Source organism: Heterodontus francisci, chromosome 22 (assembly GCF_036365525.1).
Source record: "Heterodontus francisci isolate sHetFra1 chromosome 22, sHetFra1.hap1, whole genome shotgun sequence".
Classification (NCBI taxonomy): domain Eukaryota; kingdom Metazoa; phylum Chordata; class Chondrichthyes; order Heterodontiformes; family Heterodontidae; genus Heterodontus; species Heterodontus francisci.
The window spans coordinates 51,636,978-51,650,736 of record NC_090392.1 but is presented as its reverse complement, the minus strand read 5'-3'; the positions used below and the strand labels follow the sequence as shown (position 1 = coordinate 51,650,736).

Below are 13,759 nucleotides of genomic sequence, written 5' to 3'. Positions count from 1 at the left end.
AATTCCTCTCCCACCCTTGCCAAATTTTCTCCATTCCTTTCTTGCTGCCTTTGGAGCATCAATCGAGTGACCATTCAGCATAGGGAAGCCTAAACAATGAGCTTCAGTGGAGCATTCAACAATGAAACACATCACAGACAGCAACAGAAGCAGATACCCCGATGCTTTTTCTCCCCCTCACCCATTCCTATTTGGTTTTTGTGGCCTATGGCACTTTGGAATCTGGTTTCGCCAACAGGTTATTTCAATGCTGATGGTAACCAGTGTATCCCAAGTGTGAAAATAAAATCCAAACCAGAGGATCTTTCTGCAGCCCGTAAGTCAAAAGGCCTGCAATGTTCATGCTTCACATCCGTAGCGAGCTACCTATAAATCAGCAATCTCCTGTTTATTGTGCAAGATATGCCCTGGTCCTTCCAAATCTTGTTTCAGCCACCTTTCACATCAGAGCCAGTCGAGTTCTCCTTATCTCTCTCAAACACTTTGTGCTCTGTGACCAGGATAGAAATCAGCAGATGTGACACTCCTCTCAGCAACGCCAAAGAACTGGAACCAAGTGAACTATGAATCAAAGTGAAAGAAGCTATTTTCAAAGCTATTGAGGATAGAGTCCACAGGCAAAGACTGGCAGAGAAGGTGCAGTGGATCACAGAAAAAAAAACAAAGGCAAGGAAAAAAAAGACAAAGAAACCAGGCAGAGGTACAAAGAAGTAAAAAGTGTGGTTCAGACTTCGATAACAGAAGACAAAGAATTGAAAAGATCTAAGAAAAGTGAAAGCAGAGGACCACAGAGTTTTATTACAGACAGTGACTCAGCAAAAATAGAATTTAGATAGAAGCATAACTTGATAAAGGAAGAAAGAGGTAGAGTGAAGTTTCCAAAAATAGATCAATAGAACCTGCATACAAGATACTGATTCTTTCCCCAACCCATTCCAGGAAATCTAACCAGCTGCACAGGACACTGGATATGAATCACTGTGTGTCATCCTGAGGAGGTGATATCGTAAGGCACTATATACACACGCAAGTATATCTTTCTCAATTCATCACCTCAAATATGTCCACCAAGGCAAAAACTGAAACCCTCTGTTCAGTGAATTTTGCAAGGCGTCTGGGTGTTGTGGAAGTTTTTGCCCAGCCTTATATTGTGTTTGGAGAAACCCATCTGTTCTACTATCTGCTATGACACTCCATGTAGAGTTGAAGAAAGCCATGATGGACTCCAAAGTGAACTCCAAGGAAACAAAAGCAATGGCGTGCAGCAAGACATCAACAGCAGTGGCCGTACAACTGGGGAGTGTGTCAAAGGTCAATAGTGGGGATACATCTACAGTACAAAACTATGAGGCAGGCAAAACTGAATAGCTAATGTTGGAAATAAACACTAGTGTTCCACCTCTCAGTGCAGCACTCCCTCAGTACTGCACTGGAGTGTCAGTTAAAGCCTGGCTACCCGACCTGAACCCGACTACATGTGTCAGGTCCGGGTGGGGTCGGGTCTATATTCTGTGTCCAGCATTTGGCGGTGGTCGGGTCAGGCTGGACTGTATTGGCTCCGTGTTTTATAAGTAAATGCATGAAATAACATGTTTGATATTATTAAATTTATTGCGATATTCGGGTCAGGTCAGGTATGAAAAAAAATTAAAGGACTCGGGCTCCAGTCGGGTTCAGTTCGGCTGTGGTCGGTTTTTAATTTTATACCCGAGCAGGCCTTTAGTGTCAGCATATATTTTGTGCTCAAGTCTCTGGAGTGGGAGAATGCTGGGTGCACAGTTGGGTTGAAGATAAGTTGGACATGTAACAGGAGCTTTACTCTACATCCGATCTATGCTAGCTTTCTGACCTGGGAATACTTTATGGTGCTTAATTTTACATTCAAGCTATACTGTACTTCGCCTGACAGTTAATTAGGACAAATGGGCAAAATACAATGGAAAAGGAGTTCCAGTCCCTTGAAGTGATAAACAGGACTTTCAATATTCCTTACAAATTCTACAAACACATGAAAATGAAAATCAGCAACTTCTTCAGGACATTGGCAATAACTTGTAGCATCACAAACAGCCTCTTATAAACAGATGGGCAGAGCAAGCTGGGAAGCAATCCAGTCCTTCTCTGTCAGAGATATCTATGGTGTCCATGAGCAACAACAAATAACAAGGCAGGAAATCATTATAGCAAGTCCCCCAAGCAAAATGCTCCCTTTCACTCTCACAGTGAGGGTCTGCACTGCAGGAGGCATCAACTCAGAAACTGTGCAAAATATTCCTCAACACGCACATCAAATTAAAATCAACAAATTGTATGCAAGATAAAATAACTAATCCTGATACATTTATCACTCTGGTACAATACTGGTACGCCGGCATGCTGAGGGTTGCTTGAAGAGTGGGTGCAACAGACATATCAGACATTCTCACAGTAAAATGCAGGATATACATTGCATTAGTGACTGCCTCCCTCCCTTATATTGTAGGGATGTAATTCAAAAAGGAAAAAAAAAGTATTTATATAGAGCCTTTCACAACCTCAGGAAGTCCAAAAGCACTTTACAACAAATGAAGTATTTTTGAAATGTAGTCACTGATTTAATGTATGGAAATGCAGCAGCCAATTTGTAAGGACCCCATAAACAGCAATGAGGTAATGACAAGATAACCTATTTTAGTGATGTTGGAGGGTGGAGGTATGATTACATAAAGACTTTGCAGCACACGGAGACACAACATCCGTTATCATGACGTTTTCAGCATATTGGTTTGGACACTTAACGAGAAAAGGAAGAAAAACAATTACAAATTGAATTTATGTAGCATCAACATGCTTCTTGTGCAACACCTTTAATCCTTACCTACAGAGTCAGCTTGTTAGAACTCACACCTCTGATACCAGCTGGACTTGAGTAAAAACTACAGAATGAGTGTTCAATGCAGTACTGAGGGAGTGTTGTACTCTCCCAGGTGCTGTCTTTTGGATGAGGTGCTAAATTGAGGCCCTGTTCAGTTGGGCATATGGCAGCATTCGCAGAGCACCAAGGTCTTCTGGACCAATATTCCTCCCTCAATCACCACCAGGAAAAAGCAGGTGAACTAATCATGCACCTTATTTGCTGCACGCAAAAATGTGCTGCGCGTAAATTAGCATACTGTGAGGTGCAGCTCTGTGGGATGTCCTGGGAGCATAATGAGACATTAATTGCATGTAAGCCCTTCTTTCTTAATTCATCACCTGAAATTGCTCACGTCAGAAGAGACAGGCGTGTAATCAATGGTACTTTTCCCTGCATTGAACAGCTCAAAATGCACTCGCCAGTCACACCCCAACTTTGGAAAAGTGAAGCCTATAATTGTAATGGTGAGTATTTTTCACAGTTAAAAAGAGACATATGAAAATGTCACCCACCCACCATCACATTTTACTAAACTCCTAAAAACAATGGAGCAGAGTTTTTGGAGTAAATTCTCTATTGTTCCAGTCATTTATCCAGTTTAACTACCTAATTCCCAGCATTAAGAATACATCAGAAAATTCACTCCCTCAGGATACTAAATGCCCTGTCTGCTAATGGTACTGATCCATACAGGCCAGGAAAATCCCAGGTCTGTTCCAAGGTATCTGATCTCAGCCAAGGTGATAGTACTGGGTTGCAAGGAGAGAATGGAATCTAGCCAGGCATCTTGCTCCTAATCATTGGAGTGTCAACTGACATCACTGTATCAGTCGATGAGTTGGAGGTAGGGTGGGACTTGCAGGCAAACAGTGCGTTTTATAGCAAATAAAGTTTTGTTAAGATCAGGTGGGAAATGATGTGGGTGACTTCCACTTTTCACCTCTCAACTAACCGCAGATCTTTTTTTTTAAAGATTGTGTTTCGGTCCCTGACTGTTTTAAGGGTCAAATAAACAGATAAAGACAGGTTTTCTCATAGGTTTAAAAAGAAAGATAAGTATTAAATAATACCCAAAAATGTTTGCAACCTCACCCACTCACTCGGGCACTCACACACACACAAGAAAAGATAGAGATTAGAGGATAGCATGCAATTAAGTCTGATGTTGTAAAAAGAGTTCACTTTGAAACCTTCTTGGTCTTCTGGGAGGAATATTTAACAGTGTTGTAGGCCTGACGTTCCTTGTCTTGGTTCATTGAAGTATTGCAGATTCCTTTTTATAAGACTCAGTCAAAGTTGGTGAACAATCTTGTTAACATTTCTCAGATGGGGAGTTTTCAAGGTCACCTTTGGAGTCTCTGACACAGTGGTTTAAAGATGTTACCGGCAGGGTCTTAGTCTTGGCCGGAATGGATGTCTCAGCATCCTCGCTGGTTAGCTCTCAGACAAAACACTTTTTAAAGAAAAACCCTCATCAGGCTGGGTTTTGGTCAGGTGACCATAGATGCTCTCCCCTGGTGTGTTCACACAATGTCTTTGAACGTGGGGCCATTGTTACACAATGTTGTTGGAATGTGGCTTATCTTGATAAAGTGGTGTTATTCCACACCTATTATCTTGGTTTTGTATCCAGAATCGTTCCGTGAAAGTCTTTGTCAGCCCAATTCTTGAAGATTGGCCATTTAGCATTGAATGGCCTGTTTAACATTTTAATGCATCTTCCCCAGAACTAGTCCAGACGTGATGATGATTTTAGTCTCAACAGTCATGATGTACATTTGCAGTACAGGAGGGGTTACCTGACCTATTACTCCATCTTGTCTGCAGCAAAGTGCATCCATTTTTTGGAATTTAATTCACCAGTTCATTTTTACAGTTCATAATTGCTCCAGTGCACTTTAGTTCATAACTGTTCCTTTCCTGAGCTGAAAAACTGCTAAATTAGGTTTTGGGTGATGCTTCCATAGTCAGATAATCTACCAACATTCAATATCAAGTGCCACGCCTGAAGAATTGAAGGAAACATAGGGAAAAAACAAAAAAAACACATGGGAAGGTAGTCTACTCCATCTAATAGTAATGTTATTAACACCAGGTTCTATTTAACAGCATGTTAGCACACTGTACAGGTGTTTCTCCATTCACTTCAAAGGGATTCAAGCCTAATGACAGCAAACTGTGCCTCTGTTAGGCAAGATCTTACTCTTCAGTTGGACGAAGTGGCGACATAGGAGCACCTTTATCTGCAAGCTAGCCACACACCTTACTTACCATGCTGCTTTCAGGTGACTCCACGTAAAGGCATTTTGTGCTTTTGAAGCAGGTCAAACACTATCAAAAATTTTAGTTTCTCAGACCTTACTCAGCAAAAATAAATGCAACCAGTGTCATAGCATTCTTCCTCTGTTTGAAGATTGTCAGTTCAAGCCCTACTCCAGGATATAAACATATAATCTAGGCTGACACTTCAATGCAGTGCAGAGGTGCTGTCTTTCAGATGAGACGTTAAACTAAAACCCGGTCTACCCTTACAAATGAATTTAAAAGATTCCATGGCACTATTAGAGGAGCAGGGGAGTTCTTTCCTGGTATTCTGGCCAACATTCATCTCTCAACCAACAACTAAAACAGATAATCTGTGGGATTTTGCTGTGCACAAACTGACCGTTGAATTTCCTGCATTACAACAGTGACCACACTTAGCGTTTCATTGGTAGACCAACACTTTGATTTTTCTCATTGTAATATACACTCTAGCAGGTAATGGTTACCTCTCCATTAAAATCAACAGGAACCAAAGATACAAATGGCACTACAAGATGATGCCAGCATCAGGAGAAGCAACGCAGAACATTGATGTACAACAGCCTGCGATTCCAGTGCTCAAGGCAAAGACACACATGGTGAGAGTCTGGCCATTAACCCTCAGACGAGCAGGCAGATTGACTGCACCTCTTCACCCATTGCCAGAAACAAGGTGCCTGAAAGAGCCATGAAATAACCTCATTTTTCTGTGGGCACCTTTCACCTTGGTAAAAGACACCCAACAGAAAGCTGAGAGGCTCAGTTTTGACAGGATGTCTGAAACGTCGCACGAGCAGGTCCTCATTAAAGCTGGAAAAGCAGAGGCAAGTGTGTTCAAAAGTTAGGTTGTGACTGCAAAATAATTATTTGACCCCTCGCTGCTGAAGACAGATGCTAATTTCTGTTTGGCTGCTGACTTCCAGCATGATATTTATAGTTTGAAAAGGTCAGCCTAGTGGAAAAGAACCAAAAGGAAAAATTACAGCTCAGGATCTTGGTAAAGACGTAAACACCCCACCCCCATCACACAATTCACTGTCATCAGGTCCCAGTCATATTCATATTCCTTGTGATTGTGATTTATAGGGTAAGCATTCCTACACCAAGAGAAAGCATGCTTCTCTGGGTCTGTATAAGAAGGATGGTGTACATTATTAAATGAGTTACACTACATCCTCCCACATTAAAGAACATCCACCAACTTACAAATGGTGCACAAAACTTGCTTTGTCAAGCTAGAAAGGTTGTTGGGGCTCAAAATTATCTCCCCACCAATCTTCCAGATATAGATTACATTGGTTCTGAACAGATCCAGCAGTTCCATTTTAATAGGGGGAAAAGGTACTACCATTATAAATATCAGAAGCTGCAGAAATGTGGAGGTAGGCAGGCGTCTTTGTTTTTCTTGCAGTTAGAAAGTATTTCTCTTATCTGGAGACCTTGGGATTAGAAAGGTCAGTAACCCATCACACTGGTATATAAATCAGTGAAATAATGAAGAACAATTAGGAAGAAATTTCATCAAACACTGTGCAAAGAAACAGATCACTGCACTGAAGAAGGCTCTGATCACCATAGCAGGGAGAGATGGAATTCAACCAGCTTTTCATGAGCTCAAATGGTCCAATACTGGATCTCATTCTACCTTGGGACTGATCAGAGTTGAATGATTTGCTGCTCAACGCCTTCTATCATCAATCACTTCTTTTTGTCCGCGTGTCACCTCCTCAAGGAGTGCAGATTCAACAGACAGCGTGACCTCCGGTATCTTGGCTAATGCTCATTCTCCACAGGAGTAGCAGATTAAATCAACCAAATGAGGCATCACAGCCGAGCCCAATCCTGCCCTCACACAAAATACACAAGCCCCAAGTTTTTCTGAGCCTGCCTGATTTTTCCTTCTCTAACCAGAACAATTATAGAAATCAGCTAACTCAGACGGGGAATAAAATCTGGAACCTATCTGGAATGGCTCAGTTCTACACTCGCCATAACATTTACTAACTGAGGTATCAGGGGAGTTATCCGTGGAATTGCATGAATCTTAAATGATTTCCAGGAATGGCAAACATCTAGTGCCATGTCGTATGCTGGTTTAATGGTGTGATCCTTACTCCTGGCACTGTGTGTATCACCATCTGTTCACCAGCACAAGGATGATTCAATCTGGTAATAAAAGCATAAAAGAAAGACTTGCATATATATAGCACGGTTCATGACTTCAGGACATCCCAAAGCACTTTACAATTAAGAACTTTTGAAGTGTAGTCACTGTTGTAATGTCGGAATTATCGAGAGCAAAGTCCAATCCAATTGCTGAATGGGTATATGCAATACACGGTGTGGTTCTTAGCTCCACAGAAAAGGAACGTCCCAGTTTCAATCCCTTACCTGTGCTGTGTTAGCCAATCCCAGCTGCAGTTACACTTGACTTCAGAACCTGTACAGAGGAAAACCAGCCAGGGTTTCCAATCCTAATTGCTGCCCAGTAACCCCCGACAGGGTATGCTCGTTTCAACAAGCACACGACACTTGGTGTGATGGTGAAACAGTCTTCAGACACTCACAGTCTAAGGTCATGGGTCAAGAATAGGCACATGGATGAGGTGCAGGAGAACTCTTACCATCCTTGAAATTACAACTCACTAAGAGCTGTCACCTTCAGGAAGGAAAGGGAGGACTGGCCAAACAAGCATTAACAACTCGCATTTATATAGCCCCTTTAACATTGTAAAGCATCCAAGGTGCATCACAGAGACGTTATCAGTCAAAAGTTGATAGTGAGTCAAAGGAGGAGATATTAGGATGGGTGACTAAAAAAATTTGGTCAAAGAAGCAGGTTTTAAGGAGTGTTTTAAAGGAGCGAGGGGGACAGAGTGGTTTAGGGATGGAATTAGGGCAAAACAATTTAGAAAATGGCTCATTCCAGTCAGTATATTACTTCCATTCAAAGTTCTCAATAACTGCATCAATTTAGACTTACAGCAAGTTGAAACAAATTTCAAGTATGACAAGTTCCCCACAGCCTCCCCCTATATCAAAACCAGGGCGAGGATCTGAAATGTCAAATCATGTGCTACTCCCACTTAACAGCTGACAGCTTGGAGCACATCTAATACTTCATTTTATGCTGCTCTAGTAACAATCCTTCATGTATGCTGGCCTGCTCCTCTTCATGGCGTTGGATACACACAGCAGCTGTGAGAAGGGAATGATCCATTCATTGCACACAGTGAGAAAGTACTTTGACAGCCACCCGGCTTCAGTAAAAATAGTGGCATGCAGCTGCAGTTATGACAGGACATCAGAGGAGAAGGTAGGACACAAAAGGGAGGAAAAGTAAGAGTGCCTGATGACCTTGGATTGTTAAGGCACAGTTCCTGGTACTGGGCTTTTCCCTCTCGGAGATTTACCAGAATGGTTCCAAGGATGGGGGATTTTAGTTACAAAGTTAGGCTGGAAAAGCTGGGGTTCTCCCTGGAGCAAAGGAGATTGATGGGAGATTTGATAGAAGTGTACAAGATTATGACAGGCTTAGATAAGTTAGACAAGGAAAAACTGTTCCCATTAACTGATGGTACAAGGACAAGGGGACACGGATTGAAGCTTTTGGGCAAGAGCTGCAGGGGCGAATAGAAACATAGAAAATAGGAGCAGGAGTAGGCCATTCGGCCCTTCAAACCTGCTCTGCCATTCATTATGATCATGGCTGATCATCCAACTCAGTAACCTGTTCCCGCTTTCGCCCCATACCCTTTGATCCCTTTAGACCCAAGAGCTATATCTAACTCCTTCTTAAAAACATACAATGTTTTGGCCTCAACTGCTTTCTGTGGTAGCGGATTCCACAGGCTCACCACTCTCTGGGTGAAGAAATTTCTCCTAATCTCAGTCCTGAAAGGTTTACCCCGTATCCTTAGACTATGACCCCTGGTTCTGGACTCCCCCATCATCGGGAACATCCCTGCTGCATCCACACTGTCAAATCCTGTTAGAATTAATAGGTTTCTATGAGATCCCCACCCCTTCCACCCCCCCCCCCGCACCCGTCACTCTTCTGAACACCAGCAAATATAATCCTAACCGACTCAATCTCTCATGCGCCAGTCCCACCATCCCAGGAATCAGTCTTGTAAACCTTCGCTGTACTCCCTCTATAGCAAGAACATCCTTCCTCAGATAAGGAGACCAAAACTGCACACAATATTCCAGGTGTGGCCTCATCAAGGCCCTGTATAATTGCAGCAAGACATCCCTGCTCCTGTACTCGAATCCTCTTGCTATGGGCGGCACAGTGGCTAGCACCGCAGCCTCACAGCTCCAGCGACCCGGGTTCAATTCTGGGTACTGCCTGTGCGGAGTTTGCAAGTTCTCCCTGTGACCGCGTGGGTTTTCGCCGAGTGCTCCGGTTTCCTCCCACAGCCAAAGACTTGCAGGTTGATAGGTAAATTGGCCATTATAAATTGCCCCTAGTATAGGTAGGTGGTAGGGGAATTGAGGGAAGGTGGGGATGGGGTAGGAATATGGGATTAATGTAGGATTAGTATAAATGGGTGGTTGATGGTCGGCACAGACTCAGTGGGCCGAAGGGCCTGTTTCAGTGCTGTATCAATAAATAAATACCATTTGCCTTTTTTAACGCCTGTTGCACCTGCAAGCTTACCTTCAGCGACTGGTGTACGAGAACACCCAGGTCTCGCTGCATATTCCCCTCTCTCAGTTTATCGCCATTCAGATAATAATCTGCCTTCCTGTTTTTGCTACCAAAGTGGATAACCTCACATTTAACCACATTATACTGCATATACTGCATTAGCCCACTCACTCAACTTGTCCAAATCACCCTGAAGCCTCTCTGCATTCTCCTCACAACTCAACCTCCCACCCAGTTTTGTGTCATCTGCAAATTTGGAGATATTACATTTAGTTCCCTTATCGAAATCATTAATGTATATTGCGAATAGCACCAAGCCCTGCAGTACCCCACTAGTCACTGCCTGCCATTCGGAAAAAGACCCATTTATCCCTACTCTTTGTTTCCTGTCCACCAACCAATTTTCTATCCATCGCAATACACTACCCCCAATCCCATGCGCTTTAATTTTATATGCTAATCTCTTAAGTGGGACTTTGTTGCAAGCCTTCTGAAAGTCCAAATAAACCACATCCACTGGCTCCCCCTCATCAACTCTACTAGTTACATCCTCGAAGAATTCTAGTAGATTTGTCAAGCATGATTTCCCTTTCGTAAATCCATGCTGACTCTGCCCAATTCTACCACTGTTCTCTAAGTGCTCTGCTATAAAATCTTTGATAATGGACTCTAGAATTTTCCCCACTACCGACATCAGGCTGACTGGTCTATAATTCCCTGCTTTCTCTCTACCTCCCTTTTTAAATAGCGGGGTTACATTAGCTACCCTCCAATCTGTAGGAACTGTTCCAGAGTCTATAGAATTTTGGAAGATGACCAGCAATGCATCCACTATTTCTAGGGCCATTTCCTTAATTATGCATTTAGTTGCTCAGTCATTTCTTTATACCCCATTATAAATTCTCCTGTTTCTGACTGTAAGGGACCTACATTTGTCTTCACCAATATTTTTCTCTTCACGTACCTACAGAAATTTTTACAGTCAGTTTTTATGTTCCCCGCAAGCTTGCTCTCGTACTCTATTTTCCCCTTCTTAATCAATCCCTTGGTCCTCCTTTGCTGAATTCTAAACTGCTCCCAATCCTCAGGTCTGTTGTTTTTCCTGGCAAATTTATATGCCTCTTCCTTGGATCTTATGCTATCTCTAATTTCCCTTGTAAGCCATGGTTTGGCTACCTTTCCCGTTTTACTTTTGCACCAGACAGGGATAAACAACTGTTGCAGTTCATCCATGCGCTCTTTAAATGTTTGCCATTGCCTATCCACCGTCATCCCTTTAAGTAACGTTTCCCAATCCATCATGGCCGACTCGCGCCTCATACCTTCACAGTTTCATTTACTAAGATTCAGGACCCTTGTCTCAGAATCAACTACGTCACTCCCCATCTTGATGAAGAATTCCATCATATTATGGTCGCTCGTCCCCAAGGGGTCTCGCACCACGAGATTGTCAATTATCCCTCTCTCATTACACAATGCCCGGTCTAGGATGGCCTGTTCTCTAGTTGGTTCCTCAACATATTGGTCCAGAAAACCATCCTGTATACACTCCAAGAATTCCTCCTCCATGGTATTGTGACTAATCTGCATATAGATTGGGCAAATCAAATTAAAGTCACTCATAATTACAGATGTTCCTTTATCGCATGCATCTCTAATTTCCTGTTTAATGCCATTCCCAACATCACCACTACAATTTGGGGGGTCTATATACAACCCCCACTAATGTTTTTTGCCCCTTCGTGTTTCTCAGCTCTACCCATACTGATTCGACATCATCAGTGCTAATATCTTTCCTCGCTATTATGTTAATTTCCTCTTTAACCAACAATGCAACTCCACCACCTTTTGCTTTTTGTCTGTCCTTCCTAAATACTGAATATCCCCGGATGTTCATTTCCCATCCCTGGTCACCTTGCAGCCATGTCTCTGTAATCCCGACTATATCATACCCGATTACATCTATTTGCACGATTAATTCATCCACTTTATTGCGAATGCTCCGTGCGTTAAGGCACAAAGCCTTATGGCTTGTCTTTTTAACATTACTTGTCCCCTTCCCACTATGTTTCACTGTGGTCTTGTTTGATTCTGGCCCTTGATTTCTCTGCCCATCACCTTTCTTATTCCCCTTACTGTCTTTTGTTCTTGTCTTTGATGCCCCCCTCCTCTGACTCCTTGCAAAGGTTCCCATCCCCCTGCCATTTTAGTTTAAACCCTCCCCAACCACTCTAGCAAATACACCCCCTAGGACATCAGGCCCGGTCCTGCCCAGGTGTAACCCGTCCAGTTTGTACTGGTCCCACCTACCCCAGAACCAGTCCCAATGCCCCAAGAATCTAAAACCCTCCCCTTCACATCATCTCTTCAGCCATGCAGTCATCCGATATATCCTGCTATTTCTACTCTGACTAGCACATGGTATTGGTAGTAATCCTGAGATCACTACCTTTGAGGTTGTACTTATCAACTTACTTCCTAGCTCCCTATATTCTGCTTTTAGGACCTCATCCTTTTTTTTTACCTATGTTGTTTGTACCAATGTCTACCACGACCACTGGCTGTTCACCCTCCCCCTTCAGAATGTCCTGTAACTGCTCTGAGACATCCTTGACCCTAGCACCAGGGAGGCAACATACCATCCTGCAGTCTCTTTTGCGGCCACAGAAACACCCATCTATTCCCGTTACAATTGAATCCCCATAACTATTGCATTCCCACACTTTTTCCTTCTTCCCTGTGCAGCAGAGCCAACCGTGGTGCAATGAATTGGGCTGTTGCTGCTTTCCCCTGAGAGGCCATTCCCCCCAACAGTATCCAAAGCAGTATACCTGTTTTGCAGGGGAATAGCCACAGGAGATTCCTGAACTGCCTGCCTAGTCCTCTTGCTCTGCCTGGTGGCCACCCATTCCCCTCCTGCCTGTGGGGGTTTGAGCCTGCGGTGTGACCACCTCTCCATACGTGCTATCGACGATACTCTCTGCCTCGTGGATGCTCCACAGTGTCACTAGCTGCCACTCCAGCTCCGAAACCCAGACTTCCAGGAGCTGCAGCTAGAACCACTTCCTGCACACATGCTGGTCCCGGGCACTGGAATTGTTCCCGGCTTCCAACATGGAGCACACCACGACTTTGAGCTCTCCTGCCATGACTTAACCCTTTAAATTAAATTAAACCTTCTGGAAGATCTTAATGTTGCATAATATCAGTTACTCTAGGGCCCTTCTTCCCTGGTCCTCGTTACTACAGAACTCCCTAAAAAAAAAACTACTTACTACATTTGAAATAAACTTTAAACTTTTAAGCTTTCCTCACCTGAGATACTTACCCAGCTATTTAGGGAGGAAGAACCTTTTTACATAGCGAATGGTAATGACCTGGAACTCGCTGCCCACGAGGGTGGTGAAAGTGGAGACGATCAATGATTTCAAAAGGAAATTGGATGGGTACTTGCAGGAAATAAAGTTGCAGGGCTACGGGGATCAAACAGGGGAGTGGGATTGACTGGTTTGCTCTACGGAGAGCCGACATGGAGTTAATGGGCCGAATAGCCTCCTTCTTTGCCATAAATGACTCTATGGCTCTTTCCCCACTCCACTGGCTATACTGGTTGTGGCAGTAAGAAGCTGAGCCATGCAGACCAAGGTCGATTCCAGGATTAGACTAAGCTGGCGCTGTGATAAGGGAGCTACAATTGGCCTCAGCTCCATTGGACTAAGAAAGTGTGTGCATGTGCGTATCTGTTTGTGCACATCAGGTAAGGGCACATCACTGGTGTGACTATTATTTTCTGCAGTCAAATATTTTGCCCGGTGGGAGAAAGGGAGTGTGGGGAGGGGGAAAGAGAGAGATAAAGTTTCACAGTTAAGTTGGCTTACCCAATGGCTACAGCTACAAGCACCCAT

The 13,759-nt window shown here is 43.4% G+C and overlaps 1 protein-coding gene across 8 annotated transcripts in view; it reads right to left on the bottom strand.

Annotated features, from left to right (window-relative positions):
- The window catches only part of pknox2 (pbx/knotted 1 homeobox 2), a 435,336-nt gene that overhangs the window by 243,695 nt on the left and 177,882 nt on the right, over nucleotides 1-13,759 (bottom strand). Inside the window, exon 1 of one of the 8 annotated variants that reach the window (XM_068053845.1) lies at nucleotides 13,733-13,756. The exons of the other annotated variants lie outside the window; for them this stretch is intronic. The gene's annotated coding sequence lies outside the window, so the exon portion shown is untranslated. Of the gene's footprint in view, nucleotides 1-13,732; nucleotides 13,757-13,759 lie in introns of those variants that run through there. 8 annotated transcript variants of the gene reach the window in all.